This window comes from Eupeodes corollae, chromosome 1, assembly GCF_945859685.1.
Source record: "Eupeodes corollae chromosome 1, idEupCoro1.1, whole genome shotgun sequence".
NCBI classification, from domain to species: domain Eukaryota; kingdom Metazoa; phylum Arthropoda; class Insecta; order Diptera; family Syrphidae; genus Eupeodes; species Eupeodes corollae.
In genome coordinates, this window is record NC_079147.1 from 55,449,225 (window position 1) to 55,472,871 (window position 23,647).

The following is a 23,647-nucleotide window of genomic DNA, read 5'->3' on the forward strand; positions in this document are numbered from 1 at the left end:
ACTCATGGTTTGAGCTGTTAAGAGGTTATTAAGATCAAAGACGTTAGTTTCCCGATTCATAAAGCCAAGCCCACTGAGGAAAACCGGGATAAGTTCAAACAAGCTAGAAAGACCTGTAACGAGCAACTCTACGTTATCGTCGGTTCCTACGATTGCCTCAAATGTACACTCCTTTTGTAAGATCGATTGATAAAGCCAATTATCATTAAAGAAAATAAGATTATTTCACTTAATATTTCAAAGGCATTTGATAGAATTTGGTATCAAGCTCTCTTATCGAAAATACGTGCTTTTGGTATTGATGAATCCCTTCTTCGTTGGATTAGAAATTACCTTTCAGACCGTTCAATTCAAGACGGGTTCAAATCTGATACACACAAAATAAACGCTGGTGTGCCCCAAGGGTCAGTTTTGTCTCCGATGCTCTTTCTTTTTTTTATAAATGATCTCTTGTCTGATACTTCTTAAACACTTAATTGTTTCACTGATGACAGAAGCCTATGATTTTCAAATTCGTTTTTAGATTCTAATCCTTGTTCTTCGGATGTGGATTACCAAACAGTATTATCCAACGGGAAATCAATAACCGTGTAGAATTTAATGCTTCGGAAAGGCAATGCTGTCTTATGGGACAAAAGCGTAACCCTCGTTCAATGCCACTATCCATGGGTGGTACTTGCGTTGAGGAGACTGAGCAGCTTCCAGTTCTATGTGCATCAAACAACCTTTTATGGAGTTATTTCATATTGGACATAGTTAAAAATGGTACCAAGCGACGATGCAAGAAGTTGTTAACACCTTCTGATATGGACGTAATTTACGAGGCTTTTATATGTCTGAAACTCGAATATAATTCTCTATTTGGACTGGTGCCCTTATTATAAAAAAAAAACTGCTCTAAAAATGATGGGCAGTCCTTCTATTACTGAGACATTTGCTACTCTTGAATTGGATATTTACACAAACAATGCTCTATCAACATTGCATCCACTCAAATAATTCAATCGCAATACTTCTAAAAATCCTCATCAGTTTATCTTTGCACACAATTTTGACGTATTTTTAAATACAGGATTCTTTCTTTAACCGCACTACACGAATGCGTAATGGTTTTAAATTATTTTTTTTTAAAGCGATGTACAGTTGTGTTCATGAAAATAGCAGTGCTCTCCCAATAAAACAAAATGGCCTTCAATGTCAACGTTATAATATATTTCATTAAACTTCTAATAACAAACTAAAATATTTTATTCATAACTAGCGGACCCGGCAGACGTTGTCCTGTCTACACGTCTTTAATTTGAAAATTTCAAACTTTTTTAATAAGCTAAAACATTCTGGACCATTTTGATGAAAATTATTATTCAAATGTTATGACAATATCTAACGTCATTGCATGTAAATTTATTACAATTAGACTAATCGATAGCGTGTGAGTATGTGTAATGAAATCTTCAACTTGTTAAATTAAAGGTAAAAAAGCTTACACTCAAACTATTTTATTTAAAAAATATATTTTTTTATTTACAAAAACTTAATTTATCGTAATGTCATTGGATGTACAATATTTTTGGTTAAACCCTGAGGTGTATAAATAAATAAATTCGATGGTTTTCCAACTCTGGAACACGCAACATATAATTGGCCGTGAGAAAAACATGGGTTTTCTAAATCTAAGCCACAAATTGTCATTGTTTTGCCAAGCGGATTGGAAATTGTAAACGTTTGAATGGTATAGGCGAATCTGAAGGAATCATTGGGATCCGTGGTAAAAGTACAACTTCACCTTGAAATTTTCCACTCAAAATAGTGGCTTCAAGAATGTTGCCCATGATTTTTTTTACAACTAATCGCATGCCATTACACAATTTTGGGGCATTTAAATTTCGAAGCAAAATTATAGGTGAGCCAATTTTCAGTCCCAAATTATGTGGTGGCATTCCAGGTAAATCTAGTGAATTTAGAAACTCTACAGGATAGTTGACAACTTCGTCAGGATCAACAACAGTGTCAATCGATTTAAATGTAATTTCATCACCAGGCAATCACTGTTGTATTTTAAAATTGATGGCGTCAACATCTAAATTTTTTGCGGCTAAAAAAGCTCGCTCTCGCAGCCATTCATGATTAGTATAATTATGTCTTAAATCTGGAAAGATACTTGTTATTAACTCATCTTTGGTAGCCACCATGTTGCAAAAATTCTCTGGAAGTCGAATATATTGTGTACCTTCATACAATTGAATTTTACCGTTGCCAATGTCTAACAATTGTTCAGAGAATCATGACGCTAATGGATCATTTTGAAGTCGAACGCGCATATTAATAGTAAGGCATAATTTGTGACACCTGGTCATAGATAAGATCCTTTAAAACATGCGTTTATTGCGTCTGCATATGTCGAGCGTGGAATGACTGGTAATGTTTGTCTGAAATCACCAGACAGCAGCAGTAGAGCACCACCGAAAAGCCGAGCATTATTTTTAATATCTTTTAGGGACCTGTCGAGAGCTTCAAGCGAATGCTTGTGGGCCATTGTACATTCATCCCAGATAATAATTTTACATTTTCTCAAAACTTCAGCCATGCCTGAATGCTTCTTTATGTCACTCATTGAGTCTTTATATTTGTTCCACAGAGCAGATGCATGAGACGGAAAACACGTTGTCAATATTATTGAAAATAATTGACGAATTTGTTATGGAGATGAGCTCAGTGCTGCATCTGCAAATGTGAGATCCCAATATTTATCGTCCTCCAATAAATGTAACTCACAACACGCATCGAAGAAAGAGTCGTATGAAGTACCATTGACTTTTCGCAAATATTGGAAGTACGTCGTCGGTTCAGGCCCAGGGACGTTAACCAGTAATAAACGCAAAAAGAAACATTCGCGTTGCTTAGGATGAACTGTATATAATCGACCTAAAGTTTTTGTCATATATATATCAGCGAATCCTGGTACTTGAATGCCTCGTTTCCGCGGTTCCCAATTCTTTGATTGTTTATTCCATGCAAAAAATTTAGAAACATCAGTGTTCATCAACGTCCTAGTTGGCCAACAGCATCTTGTCGACTACAAAGGTTAAAAAATTGAGTAAGAGTTGTTTTTGGAGCCGTCAAAGCCTGTTGTAGTGCAGTTTCCTCTGTAAAGTAAACACGCTGTCCGTTTTCAAGATGCACAGCCAAATGTATAACAGCAGGATCCCTTCCATGTATAGGGAACGTAAAAATGCGCCAAATAGCTTCGTTGCTACTTATGTATCGACCCATTTGATAACGTGTTATTTCGTCATTGTCGTTAACATTTTGAACAGCAAATATAGCTTTATCACTACCCTTGTGAAGATACTTACAAATGTATTTGATAGACTTCACCGTACTGCATAGTGCAACGTTTATGTGCGCTTTGTAGGTTTTGCACAGCAATGGCGAATATGGAACTACCCAGCGATTATCAATATCTACTCTCACACCATTTGACAGACGCAATCCATATGATTGACCACCATCTCTCCGTCGATAAGATGGATAACCGTCCATATTGGTGATAGTATCAGTTTAACATGGTTTTGGAAAATGTTTTGTACATTTTCCATTATCCATACATGGCGACATCATGTTTAGAGTGCCACATGGACCATGGATCATATTTGTAGTAACAATGTTAAACAATTCTGGATCAACATTCGGATCTGGAATTTCGGCTGAAATAATTTTGTCAATTTCTTCTGCGCGTATTTTCCACCAACCAAATTAAAATATGCGCATGAGGTAAAACTCGTTTTTGCCATTCAACAGCCACCAACGCGTTTCACCAAATACCGAGTAATGTGTAATCAAATTCATCAAAGATTTAAATTTTTGTTTAAAGACACGTGCAGTGACATCATGACGGTGCATCGATGTTTGACCTGGCAACAGTAAACTTTCATCCCAGTTTGGATTACACGTAAATGTGATGAAAAGATCAGGTCGGCCGTATGCACGTACTTAAGTCATGGCATCTTGAATATATTCCTGCATATGACTCGGGCTACCAGTGTATGATGATGGGAGAATATATGCGGTGCCAATATTTTTTATGTCATTCGTTGCATCTACGTTGCCGATTACGGCGTCACGTAAATGAATGCACTCCTCAGCACGAAGATTTACTTGATTAAATTTTATGTATCGTAATCTCTCAATTTCGATAAAATCAACAACTACTAATAAATTAAAAATTAATTAAAAAAACATTGTCCAGCGAACAAAACTTTGAATCTAAACCATTCTCAGATCCCCTTGAACACACACAAAAAATTTCATCAAAATCGGTCCAGTCCTTTAAGAGAAGTTCAGTGACATACACACTCACAGAAGAATTATATATATTAAGATAACAGAAAATAAGAATTATCGATTTTTTATCGTTAGCTTTATCACAGTAAAAACCATTTTTTAAATATATAGCTGTCTATAAAAATAGCAGTGCATGACAAAGTACTAGATCTATTTTGAAGAAGTAAGAAAAATTGTACTTGTGTTGGGGGAATTGAGCGGGCCACTCCATAACGGATAACTTCTTCTTGTTGGTATACCCAAACTAACGGCTATTCCTCTTCAGATTTGAGTAACATAACCTCCTCGAGAATTTTCACACACTCGGTTGCATCCCTTATACCCCCCATGGGATAAATAGGCCTGACCCCGTAATATGAAAAGCAAGCTCATATCATAATTTTTCCTCCACCATACTTTACTGTTTTTATAGTGTACCGTGGATCTTACGACCCTTGGAACCAAAAAGGACGACGTTGCTTTTATTACTCCACAGAATATTCCTCCATTTCTCTTTTGCCCAATCTTTATGTGCTTTAACAAACTCCATTCTCTTTGCCACATGCCTATTCGTCAAGAATGGTACCTTGCGTGGACTTCGGGCTGGTAACTTCGTATTATGACAGCGCCTATGGAAAGGTTCTGTTTTGCTAACTGAATAATTTTTCTGTCAGTTTTTTCAGTAGTCATTGGGCCTCGCGTTTTCGGTTTATTTTGCCATTTTAAGGCGTTACTGACCATTTTTGCTGAGGAGCACAGGATGTCTTGAATATTTTGGTAGGTTTTTCCCTCCAAACGACGACTTTTTTTTCGTCGTCCATAGCTCAAGAACCAGATATCGACTTCAAATACATTTTGTTATACAGATAATAATGCAAAAAGATGCAGAAAGGGCTCTGAAGACAATTACGTGGGTTTTTCCTTTTTACCATAGCAGTTTAAAAAAAAGGCTTCAATTTTGGTTAACCCTAAATATCACACGAACCAATGACGCTAGAGACTTGAATTAAATTTTATATATAGTTATATATATAAATTTTAACGTAATACCAAACCAGTATATTTTTGGAAAAAATTCGATAAACGGTTTTTATTTTATTTTATTTTAACTTATAAGAAATATTATTTTCAACATTCGAAAACATTTTGAAAAAAAATCGAATTGACAGGTTTTTTTTACAAAAAATAAAAACCTAACAAAAAAAAACGATACTAAAACTTGGTAAAAATCTGCTTTCGACTCAAAATGCTTTTTTTATTTCACTACCGATACTCGGTAGTTTTTTTTATTTTTTTTATAAAAAAATAAATTCTACAAGAAATAGTACTAAATTGGTAAGAATTGATGATAGATTCTTGATATCTCTCAAATTAATTTAATTCATCCAATATGTAAAAATTTAAGAAATGCTACTAAAATTCGTAAAAATTTGTTTTCGACTAAAAATCTATTTAACAAAACTAGATTTTCAAACTAAACTTTTTCTTTATATGAAAAATATTGTTGGTAATATTTAAATTTTTAAGGATAATTTAACTAACAACTTATTAAACCTAACACGAAAAACTACAAACTTTTAAGCAAGACAAATAGACAGACGGGATGGCAAGTTATCAGTGTGGGTCGCATTCCAGTCTCTTTTTGTAGTTTTATTCTACGCTTAGGCTTGGGCCTAAAGAAGGCCCACACATTAATTTTTAATGAACAAAAAACTTTTAAAAAAATCTTAAAACGAACTGTGGTGATATCTAAAGCAAAAAAAAACTGTTTTGTAGTCAAAGGTGTTATGCACGTAATTAGCTAAGTACGGCATTCTTATAATTAAGTTAAAAAAGGCATGTCTGACTTTCCTGGGATCTGAAGAAATCTGCGTTGTACAGTTTCAATTCTTTGAGAGTGAGAGTTCTGATGTAGAGTTTAGGCTTGACTAATGACTTGAAGATGTGTAGTGTGTAGTGATTTAGAGATATAGGGGTTCGAGAATTCTTTAGACGAACGTTTGATGAAGCCAAGGAATGAGTTAACATATAATCAAAAGGAGCTCGAAAATTTAACTCCTTGGTCGCGAATAGAACAGACAGAAATAATAATAATGCTATGAATTGGCACAAAACAAATGTTTCCAAAGCTTTGGAAAAGTAGCGCAGCCTTTCTGTAATAAATATATTAAGAAAATGTTTCAACCAAACAATTTGACATAAAATAAAAACTTCAAGAAGGGCATTTGTTCGTAGACTACTACATTAACATATGGTGTTAGAGCAAGCTTGAAGCTCGCCTAAATTCTTTATATACCTGAATCGAGTTGAAATGAGCTTGATTCGACTCGGTTCCCGTCGGGGATAGGAGTCGAGTCAAAATTTGTGAAGAACAATCTGTGCGGATAAATTGGTTTTACAGGTAATTTGTTATGGTCTGTTTATTTTTGCATGTTTGTATTCAAAAAATATTGTTTTGTCTTGCAAAATAAACACAGTTAGTCAATTTTCATTAACAAAACTAAATAATTTCAACAGTAACAGATTGATTTTTTCACCAATGGAGAAGACATGATCTCAAATGCACAACTACTCAACGAACACTGTCATCGAGATACGAATGCAATATCAATCGTACCAACATTATTGAGAACGAAATCACATAAGATTCATTCGAGACTCGTATAAATGTCAAAAACCCATCCGTAGTGAGATTCTACTCTAACTTTTATCGGTAGTATTCATACTGCGGATATTGTGTTTCTTATTCGTGTAAAATCCTACTACACTATTGTTAGATTTTCCAGCAAAACACGGGTATTGGTTTTTGAAATATTAAGCGTTAACCAATTTTTTTCACTTGTTTTAAAATTGCTTTACTTAAAATAAACTTGGTGTTATAAATTTGAACAATTTAAATGATGAGCTTAAGAGAACACAATTCATTTCTCTTAAATATGTTATTGTAAGATATTTGGATAAGACATACCTCGAAAGTGTAAAGATTCATTAGAACCCTGATTTATTGCAAAAAAGCAGATATTTGTGTCAACTTTTGAATATACCTGTCAAAAAATTAGATTCCAAGTAAACCAATTTTTTTTCTTAACGTCAAATCAAATTATAACTTTATCCAAATTTCTTTATAGGTCATAATCTGACCTTTAACTATATTTTCTTTGAAAAAATTATCATGAAAGACCGCATCATGTATAGGTTGACAATTTTCAATTCAGCTATCGGTTATTTGTTTTATTTGTTTAAGGTTTTTGTTGGTCAACTTCATTTTTCTGAATTAAATAAAATTTGCTTATATTTTTGTTTGTAATATTTTCAGAGAAAATACTCTGCATATTTCCGCTAACATTGTCACTCGTATCTAAAATCAACAAAAACTGTATTTTTAAAATATTTGTATTTATTCAAATAAAAAACACATAAAAGTAATTGGTTTTTACATATTTAATTGGAATTGAATTGTTATTACAAATCAAAGAACAACATTTAGTTGTATTGACAAAAAAAGATACATTGGATATGTCGCATTTTTCTATTTTCTATTTTTGTGTACATAATGGATATGCCAGTGTTTAAAGGAAAACCTCAATAACCCACAAAACCTTTGCGGTAGCTTTAGCTGAAAAAATTAATTGGATATGGAGGATATTGCATAAAGTCAACAAAAATAAATAGAAATATTGAGCTTCCGCATGTGAATGAAAAATAATAGACAAATATTCACAGTGAATGAATCTCTATGATATCTTTTTTCACATAAGGAAAAAGTTGTAATAGTTTTGTTAAAAATGTTTTTAAAGGGAAAACTAATAAAGGCGGATTTATGGTTTGGTTGTAGCTGCAATTCATTAAGTTATTACATTACAATGAATTTAAAAGCCATTTCCAGGAAAATAGGCTTTTCCAGTATAAACCTAGAACCTGACTTTTTCTGTCATATTTTCATAGCTGTTATTATTATGTATAAACTGTGCCTTAATAATCTTTAAACAAAAAAAAATGTATTGTTCTCGAAAAAAGGGTTTAAAAAAGATTAAGATGAATTCTTAAAAATGATTATATCGCCAAGCCTTATAACACACTGCACTAAAGAGCCAACAAATTACTTTTGAAATAAAATAGCAAAATGCACCTAAAACTACATACATCATTTACGAGTACTTGAAAACTTAAGTAGGAATTAGAAATTACAAGTAAGTTTTAAAAAGCATTATTTTTTAATCTCTCGTCTTACGAATTTTTAATTTTGGTTGACCATAAATATCTCACGCTGGTGGCGTTATACCAAATTGGTATGAACTTAAAAAAAAAAACACAAAGAAAATTGTGTGCGCAACGAAAAATAGTGTTTTTTTACATCTGATGTATTTTTTTGAATTCAGTGAAAATTCGAATTGAGAATTTTATTACAAAAACAAAGAATCTAAATAAGCTGTACTTAATATTTTAAAAACTTGATTCTCGAAAAGAATAAAAGTACAGGCTTCAAACTTATTTAATATTAATAGACAATATTTTTACTGGCAACATAAAGGAAATACATATATGGCAGGTTATACATTCGTAAACAATTTTAAACTCGAGATTTTAATCAAACATGACATTACGCTTGTAGAGAAGCTTGACGGAAGTGGGTCCCCGATTCCGTCTGTCTGCCTGTCTGCCCCCGATCTTACATACCAAACCATTTCGCCGATTGACTTCAAAAAAATGTTTTTTTTTTCCATTTATCTAAAAATAACAATATAATATTCACAAATACAAATTTTATGATCAAAAGTTTGAATTTTCTCAAGGCCAAACCGATAGGTACCGCTAGTTTAGTTACAAGCATGCTTATTAAAATTGAATTACTATATTAGAAAAAACTGCATCCTTATCTTAAAGACTGCCTGTACACTACTTTGGCTGTGGATTTGTAGGTGGCAACAAAACGTATTGATTTTCAGGAGGATATTCCTTTAATCCATACCAAGTATGGAAAAAGTTTGTCCCTGGGATTTATTTATTATTAGGGAAAAGGATATTTTCAAAGGGAACTGTAACCTTTTAAAAGATATATGGACTAATGAGTTAATAGCATCGGAATCCGCGGAACATGTGCGAGCTGACCCGTGCCGTAATAATAGTTGCTACTGTCATATTATTTCTTAATTCTTTGATCAATAGTCTTCTACCATAACACATTATTGGGATTGCTTAAATTTCTTAAAAGCATAACAGGCGTATCTATTTTTAATCTTAGTTCATGAGGTGGTAAGCCAGCTAGATTGAGGGAATTTAAAAATTCCTGTCGGTAATACACTGTATCTTCGATGATGCACACGGTGTCCACAGATTTGTAACATTTAAAATCACCTGGTACTTTTTCAATAATAATTTTGTTTACCTCATCTACTGATTCGTTTCTGGGTATCAATATTGCTCTCAAACAGAGCCAATGGAAATGTCTCACTGTAAGATTATTTATGTCGGGATGTGTCTATAAGAATTTCTTTACTGCGAACAGTTTGAGCCAGTTCAATATCCAACAGTACTCGTTAGCTGTTTGCAATTGCAGTAGTAAATTTGTCGTCTCCTAAGTTTCTGAGAAATTCCCACAGCGGGTATTGCATAAATGTGCTCTCATATTTGTGCGCAAATTGAGAGTTTTAATTCATAGCCACAAAAATGATGATTTGAGGCACGCTTTAATAACGTCGGCACTGGTAGAGTTTCCCGAAAGTCTCCAGCGAAAACAAAAGTTACGCCAAACATCATATTGCTTCAGAAGGGTACCCCTCATGTGGAGCAATACAAAAAACAGAAACGTTATTTTGTTTCTTTTTGCCCAAAACCATTACACTCAAATTTAAATAAATATCATAAAGCCCAAAAGGCCTTAACTCCCAAATAAATTTAAAACAAAAACTCGTAACCTGTTAGTTGTCATTTTGACAAAAGAATTTAAAATTTAAAATTTGGGTTTTTGTAACATTATATTTTGGGCATTACGACAAAAACGATGTCTATCCTTTTTTATAAACAGTGTGGTATGTATGAGGGGCATGCAGTCCGCCCGTGTCTGGGCTAGCTATAGGATTCGGGATAGGTGCCTCTCACCTACTCGAAATCATATATCAAATCGACAGGTTTTTTGAAAATAAAAACATATAAAAACATTACTGAAACTTGGTAAAAATTGATTTTCGACTCAACTATATTCTCATTTAGTAAGAATATTGGCTTCAAACTAACTTCATCTTTCCAAAAATACAGGTGGGTTATATATTTCTTGGATGCACCTGGTGGTACAGGCAAGACTTTGGTGTATCATTGATTTTAGCGACTATTAGATCGGAACAGAAAATTGCATTGGAACTTGCATTTTCGGTAATTGCTGCTACATTATAAGAAGGTGGTCGGACCGCCCACTTTGCATTAAAATTGCCATTGAATGCATTGGTTTTTTTTTTTTATAATAAGCGCACACTCAAGGGGATATATTACCCTTATTATGTAGACACAGTGTGAGCACTAGGAAAGGGAGAGAGGGGTTGAAAGGAGATGTCGGTGCACATTGATTTTGAATTCCTGAATATTGCAATAGCTGGGAAAGACAGTGTGGCAAGGCATTCCACATTCGCATAGTACGGCTAAAGAACAAATCTCTGTACTTGACAGTACGACCGAAGATGGGCTCGAGGGTATATTGATGAGCATTCCTAGAAGCGCGAGTATTACGGTTGAACTGTTTAAGGGCAGGAATCCAGCTGGCTATTTCTCTAGAGCATAAACCATTAAAATAACGTTAAAAAAGCGTGAGGCTTAAGTAAGTTACAGGAGCACCAGCCCAGATATGGGAGTTATACTCAAGCTTTGGACGTATATAAGTCTTGTAAAAAACACCCAGATCAGAGGGGGAGAAAAACTTCTTGCATCGCCTTAGAAAACCCAAACATCTTGCGGCATTTTTGGCGACATCGCGTATGTGATCGTTCCACAAAAGGTGGTTGGTGATGCACATACCAAGAATATCGAGATGTTCAGTTTCCTCGATGCAAGTGCCATTTATGGATAATGGAAGTGGGGATATGTTTCACTTTAACGATACAAGACAGCATTGCGTTTTCGAAGCATTAAATTCCACGCGGTTTCTTATTCCCCACTGTACAATGCTGTTTAGGTCGGAATTTAATGAGCTTATCATATTTTGTCGTTGCAGTTCCACATCCGAAGAAGAGGGGTGTGAATCTGAAAACGAATATGAAAAGCTAAGAGTACTATCGTCAGCGAAACAATGTATTGGATTAGATGTTGCAGACAGGAGATCATTAATAAAAATGAGAAAGAGTGTTGGAGATAGAACAGAGCCCTGGGGCACACCAGCATTTATTTTGTGGTTTTCAGACTTGAATCCATCCAATACTACTTGTATTGAACGATTCGAAAGGTAATTACTAATCCAATGAAGGAGGGATTCATGCAAACCGAAAGCACGCATTTTCGATAAGAGAGCCTGATGCCAAACCCTATCAAATGCTTTTGAAATATCTAGTGCAATAATTTTACTTTCTCCAAAACTATGTAAAGATTTGTTCCACTGTTCGGTGAGAAGAACCATGAGATCACCAGTGGACCTATGCTACGAAAGCCATACTGTCGGTCATTAAGAAGCTTTGGTTCTTCAAGATATTTCTTGTGCTGATAATTAATCAGCGTTTCCATGACCTTGGAAAGAAGGGACGTAAGTGCAATCGGTCGATAATTAGACGGTGAGGAAGATTCGCCTTTTTTAGGAATAGGCTTTACAAATGCGGTTTTCCATCCGCTCGGAAACTCCAACTTGCAATATTTCGAGAAATTCTGCTATGGCAAAAGTTCTGCGATTAACGTCAATTATTTTATAGGATGAGTGCACAATGGCGAATAAAAAAACAATAAAAGCATTTAATCGAACAATGCAGCTGTTTTGGGGACTCTCATCAAAAATTGCCTGGCATTCCTCAATCAACTCCTACTAATAAAATAAACGCCTGTTTGAAGTCATCAGTTTTTTTGAGATATGTTCGAAAATTGATACTGAACATAAATATTCGTATTCACCTTCATAATGCAACTGCCCATGAGTTATCAAAACAATTGTTAGAAATTGGAGATGGCAAAATACCAATCGACACTATCAATGGCTTGATCACTTTACCGAACAATTTTATACAATTGCGCAATCTATATAGATTAGTTGATTAAATGTGTTTTTCTGAATATTATTCTTTAGTTCTTTGATCATACTGTTGCGAAATATTAAATTACCAAAACTGTGTAATGGCACCAAATTGAGAGTGAAAAAGTTATTGCCAAATTTGATCGAAGCTACAATCTTAACTGGTAAATCAAAAGGAGAAGTGTGTTTGATACCGAGTATCCCTATGATTCCAACTGATATGTCATTTGAATTCAAAAGATTACAATATCCTGTGGGTTTATCATTTGCGATGTTCATAAAAAGACCGGAGGGCAAACACTTCACGTTTGTGGTGTCAATTTTAAGGAATAATGGTACCCCCAACTGTTTATTTATTCATGCTCAAAATGGAAACACTAAAAATATTGTTTATCCAACTGTTTTAGACTAACCCTAACCCATATAGACCCACCATAGTAAGAGTACCCAAGCCTTTTTGATTTTTTAGCTTTTACTCTTTGCTGATAAATATAATATAATCAATATTTCATTTGGGTAATTTTTTTGTTTAAATTAATGAACTTAATAATATTTTTTTTTATTATACGTAGCGAAGCACGTTCCGAGCCGCTAGTATATAATAATATTTAAATATATAACAATTACATTAATTTTAAGAACTTATCAACCGAAAAGTGGTATGTTTTTCGGTTTTAAAATTTCTCATATTATGAGCCTGCAGGATTACATTCTTTTATATATCCTTTTTATTCAGCCAATAAATCAAGAAAAGAAACATAGTCAAACATTAAATTAAGACTCTTTTCAAAAGATTCAATTGAATATATGTAAACCTATTTTATTGGTTGTATATAACAAAAAGGGCACAACGACATTTTCATTAAGTATATTTTATACCATAGTCCCAATGTGGGTACCTTACCTATACCAATGCACATATCCTTTTGTTATACAAAGCCTTATTTCATTCTTATACTATTATACATACATATGTGTACACATGTATGTATGTACATACATATGAACAGTTTCTTATTTCCTTAAAACGTTCGGTATCCTCGTCGTCGTAGAGAATAGTTTTCGTATAAATGAATAATCCAGCCTGTTTCGTTGTCCTTTTATTTTTTTTTTATTGAAAAGTCAAATTAAAATTTATTCCTTAAGTGTCCTTCGGTTGCCATTGTTGCACACGACACACGACACGATATGTGTGCTCGGTGTTGTTTGAATTTAAAATCTTTAAAGGGTGTTCTGGTACAATACTTAAAATACTTCGTTTCAAAGATTGTTCTGTTCGTGTCAAAAAATATTTTAAAGCCTTTTTGTCGTTATTTTATACGAAATACAATGAATGATATTATGACATTGCGGCAATGTAATGGAGCTTCTAAAAAGTCAATTAATTGAAGTTGATGATGTTTCTGTCGAAATATTTAGAACGTGTGGTATTTGATGTAAGTTTTTGTTTGTTTTTAAAAAAAGCCAACAATTTACTTTATAATAAAACCAAAAGGTTACAAAGATAATTTGTATCAGGTAACATAAGTTTAGTTGCTTTCAAAATGTTTGACCTGTAGAGGACCTGGCTTAAGAAACATTTAAAGAATAATTTATGCTAAACACGGTTGAAAAGTTAGTTTTGCTCTTTTGTAACGAATCTATGGTCATAACAAATCTATTATATTAGGTTTTTGAAATATATTAAACAATTTAAAAATAATGTTGTATGTGTTGGTTTTTCTTAAATTTGAGCAAATAGTTAAAAGTCAAGTTTGTATTCGAAATCAGCACTAAAAATTAACTCGAAAATGTATTTTCAAAACAACGAAAGTTTCAAATTTATGGTTTGCTCAAAATATATTGAGTCAAGACTCATAACTAATGAGAATTTCCATAAACTAAGTAAAATATTATAGTACCCATAGTATAATCGTTAGTGCGTTGGACTGTCATGCAAGAGGTCTCGGGTTCGATCCCTGCCTATGTCATTTAAAATTTTTTCACGAGTACAGCCTCTTGCGTGGAATTGACAAATTCTCCAAGAGTAGTTCTTGTCATAAAAAGAGTTTTCTCAAAGTACGCCACCGTAAGTCATTAGGTCCTAGTTCTCAACGGACTGTTGATCCACCTAATTCATTTATGGATTTAGAAGAAAAAGATTAGTACTTTGTAATATTCTCATACAGTTTATTGATATAAAATATTTTGTTTTTTAAGTTAGCCTTAAAACCGTGTTTTTGGTTGTCTTTAGAATGTCTAAAGGGTCATATTTTAAAAACTTGATGTGATACAAATATTTTAAGGAAATATTCGAATTGAGGACATCTTAATCATTTGAAAAAGTACTGTTTTCTTTGTCGGACAGATCGTCAAATTATTTGTATTTTTCAAATCACAGCACTAACGTTGAAGATTCGAATTCTGTGCAAGACTGACATGTTTTTTCGTGCACTTTTATGTTTTTAAAATTATATCTACAAAACACCCTCTGCATGCGAATGAATTTATTTGCACGCAATTGACTCTGCAATTTAACTGCAGCAGCATTTTGGTTCGTGTTCTATGAAACATTCATATGTGAAAATCCTATCATCGAACGGAATCGCTATCGCTACAAAACTTTTCTTTCATTTTCCTTAACTGTATATACTCTGTACATTGATGCATGGTTTGTCTCGTACTGCATGCAGTCGGCAGTGCAGTAGAATTGTCCCCCATACAGTAATTTTCACCTGAGTGCTTTAAGCAACATGCATTGCATATCGCTATCGAATAATATATTCGCCTGCAATATCTTAGTTTTCTATAAATTGTATGTTTGTCAAACTAAGAGAACATCTATAGATAAGTTTAGTGTTGCGTTATGTTGGTAAGGTACCAAGCTTTGTGTGTCCCGAGAGTGCCATAGGGAAAATTGTCGATTTACCTTTTTTTGTGTTTTAAGTTTTCTTTTCAAGTTTTGCAATATAGTTAAAGCGATTTTCTTCATGCATATTAAATGTCGTAAAGGTTCCACCAGTATCGGAACTTTTATGTCAAATTCTCTTCAGGGGAAGATTAAGAGTAATCACTAATTCTTTTGGTAACCATGCGACCGTATCGTTTTCGGTTTCTAAAAATGTATTTACCTAAATTCTTTTTATGTGCACCATTTTAAAGCGATTTCTTCATTCATGACCAAGGATCTTCTTTTGATATAACCTGAGGGCGTCTTTTTACAAATCTAAAGGTCTTTTCTTTATTGTCATATTTGCATTAGGGAAAGGATTGACAAAAAAAAAGGATTTAAAAGTTTCAATGACAAATGAACTATTAGACATTGAACCCTGTTAGTTTTTTGTAGTTTTTTCAATAAGAAGTTTCAAACTGATTAAACCACCATTTTTAAAGGTGTCATCACTTTGGAGTTATCCGCTCTGGACATTTGGTTATTAAATTACGTTACTACTGTGACAATATGTACTGTTTCAAAAATGCATTGAAATTGTGGCTGCGTGCCACTCAAGCATCAATTACAAAAGATTCCTCACCTGAGTTGAACATAATTGGCTACCGAGGTTTGTTGGATTAAGAATTAAGGATTTTTATCTGTAGGAAGTTATTGTAATCGGTCCGATTTGTAAAATTGAAAATGTTGACATTTCTCGACGTTTTAAGGTCCCTAGAGCCGAACTAAAACAATTTTATAGGGATGTCTGTGCATGCGTGTGTACGTAGTTCGAACGTCCGTTCGAATTCGTTCGGGAAGACTTTTTCATCGTCCATATACCCCAAGAACCAGTGGAGATATCGACTTTAAATAAATTTTGTTACACTGATAATAATACAGAAAGATGCAGAATGGACTCTCAAAAACATTGAGTGGGTGATTTTTTTACTTGCGACTTTAAGGAACTATATGGCAAGTTTTGCATTCGTGCAAAATTTCGAACTCGAGAACTATGGTAGAGAAGTCGAAAAAAGTGGGTCCCGCGATATCGTCTGGTCGGTTTTGTCTTTCTGTCCACGCTCCTAGAGCCTAAACCTTTGGGTCGATTGAGGTCAAGCTTGGAAGTTAAGGTTTTGAGCAGATTTGCGTTAGGCTTTTTTTTCATTTCTTTTTAAGATCAAAACTAACAGTGGCCCCCATACAATTTTTTTGGTCAAAAAACGAAAATTAGAGTTTTGACAAAAACAAACCCATAGATTTTTTTAAATTTGTTTCTAAAATTTTATTTATTTATTATTTATTTTGTTTTAACTTGGCTTCTTTAACCTTTTTTTGAATTGCTCAGGAATGGTACCGCCCATAGAACCGTTATTTTGTTTTTTAATTTGCTTAGCAACTCATGAACTGATTTCAATAATTTTTTGTTTTTGAATAATTGCCTTAACAATACTTGATTATCAAAAGTGCAATTTTTATTGTTTGGATTTAAAAAAAAAATATTTTGGATTTTTTTTTTCAAAATTCGATATCTTATAAACGGGTCAACATTTTTTTACAAAATTGAAATGTATAGCGTATATTTTTAATTTCTAAGCAACAGCATACCAAAAATATTTTTAGAATAAAATTGAAAAAATTTATATATAAAAATTAATTTAAAAAAAAACGCTCTAACGATTTTCCAAAAAAAAAATGAAAAATTAACGGTTTTTTTTATTTATAAAATGGTATTTAAATTTTTGAAGATAAACTTATTTTGCAGGTAAAATTTTGAATTCTAAAATATTTTCTTAAATTATTTTAACTGTATTTTGTATCGTTAAACATGTCATTATAAAAAGCTAAGTGAACTATTCTGTGTTCGTTTTAGACACCTCAAATCAAATGGGATGGCGCAACAGTCCGTTGTGAACCAGGGCCTAGTGACCTACAACTCTCAACCATTCCTGTGTGCGAGTAATGTTGTCAGGAATGGAAGGGACCTTTAATTTTAGGCCGAATCCGAACGGCTAATTTGAGAAAGCACTTTTTTATGACAAGAATTACTCTTGAAGGATTTGTCAATTCCTCGGTAGAGGCAGTACCCGCAAAATTAATTTTTTTAACTTAAGGTGGCACAGGTAGGGATTGAACCCAAGACCCCTTGCATGACAGTCTTAACCATCATGCCACGGGTACTACAGACCAAGACGTCCTAGAAAAAACGTCACCATGGACAGTTTTAACTTTGAAATAGTTAACGATTTTATCAACCTAGGCACTGCTATAAACACAGACAACGAAACCAGCGGCTTCTTTTGACTTAGATGGCTAGGTCATCTAGAGCGAATGGACATCAACGCTCCAGCCCGGATGGTCTTCGAATCCAATCCCGAGGGACGGCGGGAGTATGTTCGTTTAGGTTCAGTTGTGCCCCGGACTGTAGCACCACCTTAAGTAAGTAATACACTGAACCAAAAAGGTACGTAAATATAATTAAAAAGTTCGTTGAGACAATGAATATAGTGATGGAATTTGTCCAATAAACATATTAATTGTGTCAGTGAATTATCGTTTATTATTCTCCATTTCCGGCTGAAAATTTTACAAACAATTTAAAATTTTCGTTTATAACCACAATAAACTGAGTTTATTGATTTTGAAAAATCCATTAATAAAAATAAACAACCGTTTATATTTTCGTTTATAATATTAATAAACCCGTTTATAGCCTTAATGAACAGAGTTTTTTATTTTTAATAAATGCGTTCATAAATATAAACAACTGTTTATTATTTCCGTTTATAGTATTAATAAACCCGTTTATAGCCTTAATGAACACAGTTAATTAATTTTAATAAATGCGTTTATAAATATAAACAACCGTTTATTATTTCCGTTTATAATAATAATAAACCTGTTTATAACCCCAATGAACACAATTTATGAATATTAATAAATGCGTTTATTAATATAATCAATCGTTCATTATTTTCGTTTGTTATATTAAAAAACTCGTTCATTGCCTTAATGAACAAAGTTTATTGATTTTAATAAACGCATTCATTAATATTAACAATTTATTTATTAAACCTGTGTATAAAATTAACAAATAAGTTTATAACCACAATAAACAAAATTTATTGATTTCAATAAATTTGTTTATTGCGTTTATTAAACCAATTTGTTACATTCAAAAACAGGATTATTAAAATAAATCCCTTTTTTCAGGAGGATTTACATGGCTGCAAAAGTTTATTACTTTTGCCATACTTTTACCATATATCGTCAAAAGCGTGTTTTTTGACAAAACATAGTAAAGTTATGGCAAAAATGATGACACTTTTTCAGTCGTGTAAGTCCAGCATAAGATTGATCTAAAACGTATAAAAGAAAACATTCATATTAATATTGTTTAAAAAAAAGTTTCCAACTTCCAGTTACAAACCTGTTTACAGCGCCAATGAGTGACTTCATCCTGGATCTCACTATCGAAGTCTATGCTGAAAATTATAAAAATCTGAAAATAAAGAATTCCGAACTAATAAAAAGGATCTAGTTAATTTAATTTTACAGTTTTTATTTTTTGTAGTTAAGTTCATTTATCAATAAATGAGTCTTTGCGTTCATTTTATTTTGAAAATATTGTGTCTCAATTGATGATTCCATGTGATATTCGATTGCTTGGATCGTTGCACCGACCCAAACAAACGAATTCTGGGAGTCCTTGATGGTAAATCGTAAACGTTTTTTTCTCCTTTTTGTATTTCCTCAGAGTAAAGCTCAATCTTGAAAATCTGAGAAATATAAACAATTTTATTTAAAACATTTTTCATATCATCGATTAATAAAAAAATGAGTTTGTTTATTATAATTTAACAAAATTGTTTTGCGAATAGTTGTTAATAGCTGTTAAGCAACATAGTAAGTCTTGACATAAATTTTTTGAAATATTGTGTTTCGATAAAACTAAGAAATGAGGAACAAGCGATTGGGTAATGAAAATTAAAAAGTTAAACAAATTTAACAAATATCTATTGCTCTCAAAAAAGCAGTAGGTATTGTTATATCAATAATTCAATACAAATTAAACTACGTATGTACATTAATACTGTATCCGGTATGTAATATAATTTATTTATTTTATATCATGCTCAGATAACAATTTACTTTTATACCGTTGGTATCATTGGCGGATCCAGGGGTGGGTGGTCGTAGGGGTCATGACCCCCACTGGGAGATAATTTCATTACTTTTTCGTAGGAATACCCTTCAATTAATTTTAAATTATTTATTTTTTGTACATATATGAAAACAATATTTGTATTTTACTTCCTTACACTTTGTTGCTAAAAGTACTACTTTTGACAAAAGATTGGACCGAGAACATAATATGAATCGGATATAGCCCTATTCCAAAAACACAGCACAAATTCATCAACTTTTGACCAATGAACGATCCAGGGGGGAGGTCATATGAGCCATAAAGCTTATACAGTTAAGTTGTATAAGTAAAGATTTTATCTAAAGATTTGTTAGTAATTTAACGACATTCACCAAAAAGTGGTTTGCTGTCAAAAACCCCCCGATGAAAAGTCTTGATCCGCCCTTGGTTGTTATAAAATATTTTACAAATATAAACAAATTGTTTGCTCTGTGTTAACATGAGAAGACCCAAATCCAAAATATTAAAATTATAAAAACGAAATATATTACTCACTGTTAGGTATTGTGCATATTAATGCTTCATTTGACAATTTTTCCAACACTTCCAATATGTTTTTTTCCTTCACATTGTTGTCATTTAAAAGGAAGTTCAAAATTTGGGGCTGTATTAGTTCGCAATTTTCAAGAACTGGACCAGCGTTTTGGTGCAAAAAACAAAAATCCATGTCAATCTAGTTAATGAAGTCACAGTTTTATTATTAGCATATGGCATGCAACAAATATCTAACTTACCATACGATAGCCAATTAGGCATTTGTATTGCGGCCATTTCAAAAAAATTTCGGTAGTAGAGCTTGAGTTTCTTAAATCCAATAACCTTCGGTTTGTACAAGCTTTCCAGCATCGATCTAACGCTTCTCCCGCTAAATTATCATATTTTAAATAACAATATTTTTTAAAAGATAGGAGTTGTTTTAAGCCAATATCTGTAATTTTTAAAAAGATATTAACGTCGAAAAAAAAGTTTTACCAACTAATGTTATTTTTATCAAAATTTTAAAGCATGTTGAAAACAATATTTTTTCAAGGTTTAAGTTGTTTTAAGTCAATATCTAAAACTATTGAAAAGTTATTTTCGTCAAAAAAAATTTGTTTACCAACTTATGTTAATTTTTGTTTAAGTTTTTATTTTTTGTAAGAAAACTGTCAATTAGATTTAGACGAAAAAAACGTCCCGAACGTACAAACGTGTGAAATTTTATGGATGTAAATAGATGAAATAGATAGAATAGAAATGAGATGAGAATTTAAAAAAAATGTGTAGTTTACTGACGCGCGCCGCCGAAGAGTTGCTCGTGGCGGTATGCAATCAACAGATGGCGAAACCATTTTGTTGGTGTTGCGCGTTGCATTAAGGAGATTCGCAATTATAAAAATAATAACTAATAATATGACTAATAATAATATCTAATAATAATAACTAAGAAATAACTCACCTTATTAACTAATCTAATTGTTAGCTGATGCACAAATACTTTTTTAATATGTTCACTTCACTTTTCTTAATATTCACTTTAAACCACTTTTTCGTCTCGGCTTCTTTTGCTAAATGATTTGCGTTCTATTCGTTGTTGCTCGTTGAAATTCGGCGGCACTTCATTTGTTCGTTCAGTTCGGCAAAAAAACTTCTTACATTGAAAGTATTGTTAAGCTCCGTTTATACTGCCAATTTTCAAAGAAATGTTCATATTTTTTAGCTAGGAATTTGATAGTTAATTAATGGTTTATTTAAATTAATAAACAAGTTGTTTATTTATATAAACGGGTTTTTAAACGCAATAAACGATTAATTGATTTTAATAAACATGATGTTTCTCATTTCTACTCCGTTATGTTTATCAGACGCTTCGTTCAATTTGTAAATAACCCCCACGAAAATTAATAAACTGTTTATTGCCATAGTAGTAATTGGGTTAGTTAAAATCAATGAATATGGTATTTATTTATTCTATAATATATTGCCGACTTATACCACGTGTTCACTCGAACAAAAGAAAAAACTAGGAGAAAGGAAAACTTAAATCAACATTTATTTGAAAAAAAAAAGCTCATCACATTAGTAGGATTAAAACTAGATATAAAAAGATGGCGATCGAGTATACCTTAAAAATGTAAGAACTTGGTCAAGCTAAGATAAAAGATAAAATCTATAGTTATTCTTAGAACATTTAAGATATGAGTATTTTAATAAAAATTAAAATAACTATGAAGTACATTGGTTTTGGCTTACCTTATTTTTAACAACACTGTACCTACACAAATATTATTACTATTGTTAATTTTATTATTATTATTACTGTTAATATTATTATAACTTAATTGAAATATAAAATAAATAATAAATAATTAGCGATTGCTGCCAGGAATTTACGCTTGCACACATTAACACAGCAAACACTGCAAAAAACAAATGTTTGTAAATCTGAACGAAATTTTAGCGAAATTCTACACACTTTTTTTTTTAATTCTTTTTTACAATTTAAATAATAAATACACATTTACGTACCATGTAATCATGAACGTTCGTGCTTGCCAAAAGATGAAACAACCAAAAAACGAATCGTGTAATCAGACGCTTATTCGATCACTCAGTCATAGAAGATAAAACATTATAAAGATACAAATCCTTACGTTCCGTAAATACTACCGTAGATGTGTATATTTACAATGGTTAATCTATGGTATTACATTTTCTTTGGAGTGCTGAAATGGGCTTAAAGTTTCCTTTGACCCTTTGTATATATGTTTTAACTTGAAATAAGTTTGGTTTGGCTGGTTAATGTGAGGAGGTCCGGTAGAAGTAGAAGTTGATATGAGATGTGTGACATTCAACATTTTTTTTTAATAAAGGTGTGAGTAAGAGAAATGCACTATAGTTGGACATTTCACAAATTAAATTAGTCTCAAAAAATGTTTGCTCTTGTTCTCACACTCTGAGTTCACATTTCTGGGAATCATGTATACTGTAGGTGTGACATATTACGATTCCCAGCAATTACATTTTAAATATTGAATAAATAGATTTTTAGGAAAAAGTGTGAACTCTGCATCTAGGTAAAAAATACAATTTTTCGTTAAATTTTAAAAAACGATTTATTATTTTTGATAAATTGTTTATTATATATAATAATTATTAATTGAAAACACTGCCATCTACAACACACATGGTAATTACACCCAGCTTATATTACTATTATAATTAAAATAGTAAGGAAGCCCAGAAGATGCCAACGATCGAATATAACAATTATGAATGAAAATACTAATTGAAAGCTTGTGTTTTTGTTTCGTATTTTAATGTCTTTAATTGCAAGTAGAAAACTCTATATTATGATTTTATTAAGCTCTTATGATTCCTTATCATATAATATTAAATGCAAATGTTTCACATTAAAATTTAACTTAAAGATCGATTTTATAAAAAAAATGGTCTGCTTACATAAAATATAAAAGTACTTAGCCAAAATTATTACCTATATAGAATTAAAAACAAATATAAAAGACATCAATTAAGCTCTAGGACTTTTGCTCTTATAGAACGAGTTATAAATATAAATAAAACTCATCACTGAACATTTTACTTATTTTGACTGCAGCGTTACTGCGATTCACAAGAATTCGTATAAAATGATATGAAGTTTAGCAAAATACCTCATACAATTTCATAAAAATAATGTTTTTCGGCATCGTAAAGTTTAGTTCCGCTGAGTTTGAGCGCAGTGTTATCTTTATGATTTGATAATTGATTGATTCAAGGAATCAATTTCATTTTTGGAGGTTGGGATATAATATTTAGCAATTTGCCTCTTTATAATGTTGTTCATAGCAACAATAAATGGTTCACTATTTTCCAAATACCAAAGTTTATTGTGTCAGTGAATAAGTTTATACAAAATAATAAATTGCTTGTAAATTTTCCAATTCGTCTATTAATAATGTTGTTCATTACAACAATAAACAGTTTATTATTTTTTAATTGCCAAATTTGCATTTGGCAGTGAATAAGG

General features: G+C 32.1%; 1 protein-coding gene and 1 long non-coding RNA gene across 5 annotated transcripts in view; both read right to left on the reverse strand.

The window, feature by feature from the left end:
* LOC129952671 (cGMP-specific 3',5'-cyclic phosphodiesterase) overlaps positions 1 to 23,647 on the reverse strand; it is a 196,998-nt gene that overhangs the window by 142,693 nt on the left and 30,658 nt on the right. The gene's annotated exons all lie outside the window — the stretch shown is intronic.
* LOC129952706 (uncharacterized) lies at positions 18,530 to 21,490 on the reverse strand. 4 transcript variants are annotated; one of them, XR_008782363.1, is made up of 4 exons: positions 21,077 to 21,490; positions 20,373 to 20,566; positions 20,134 to 20,311; positions 18,530 to 19,210 (listed from the first exon to the last, which is right to left on the reverse strand). It is a non-coding gene; the product is annotated as an uncharacterized LOC129952706 (long non-coding RNA). The 4 variants fall into 4 exon arrangements; XR_008782364.1 differs by lacking the exon at positions 21,077 to 21,490 and adding an exon at positions 20,738 to 20,866 and having other exon boundaries at positions 18,531 to 19,210; positions 20,373 to 20,503; XR_008782365.1 differs by lacking the exon at positions 21,077 to 21,490 and adding an exon at positions 20,742 to 20,851 and having other exon boundaries at positions 18,531 to 19,210; positions 20,373 to 20,503.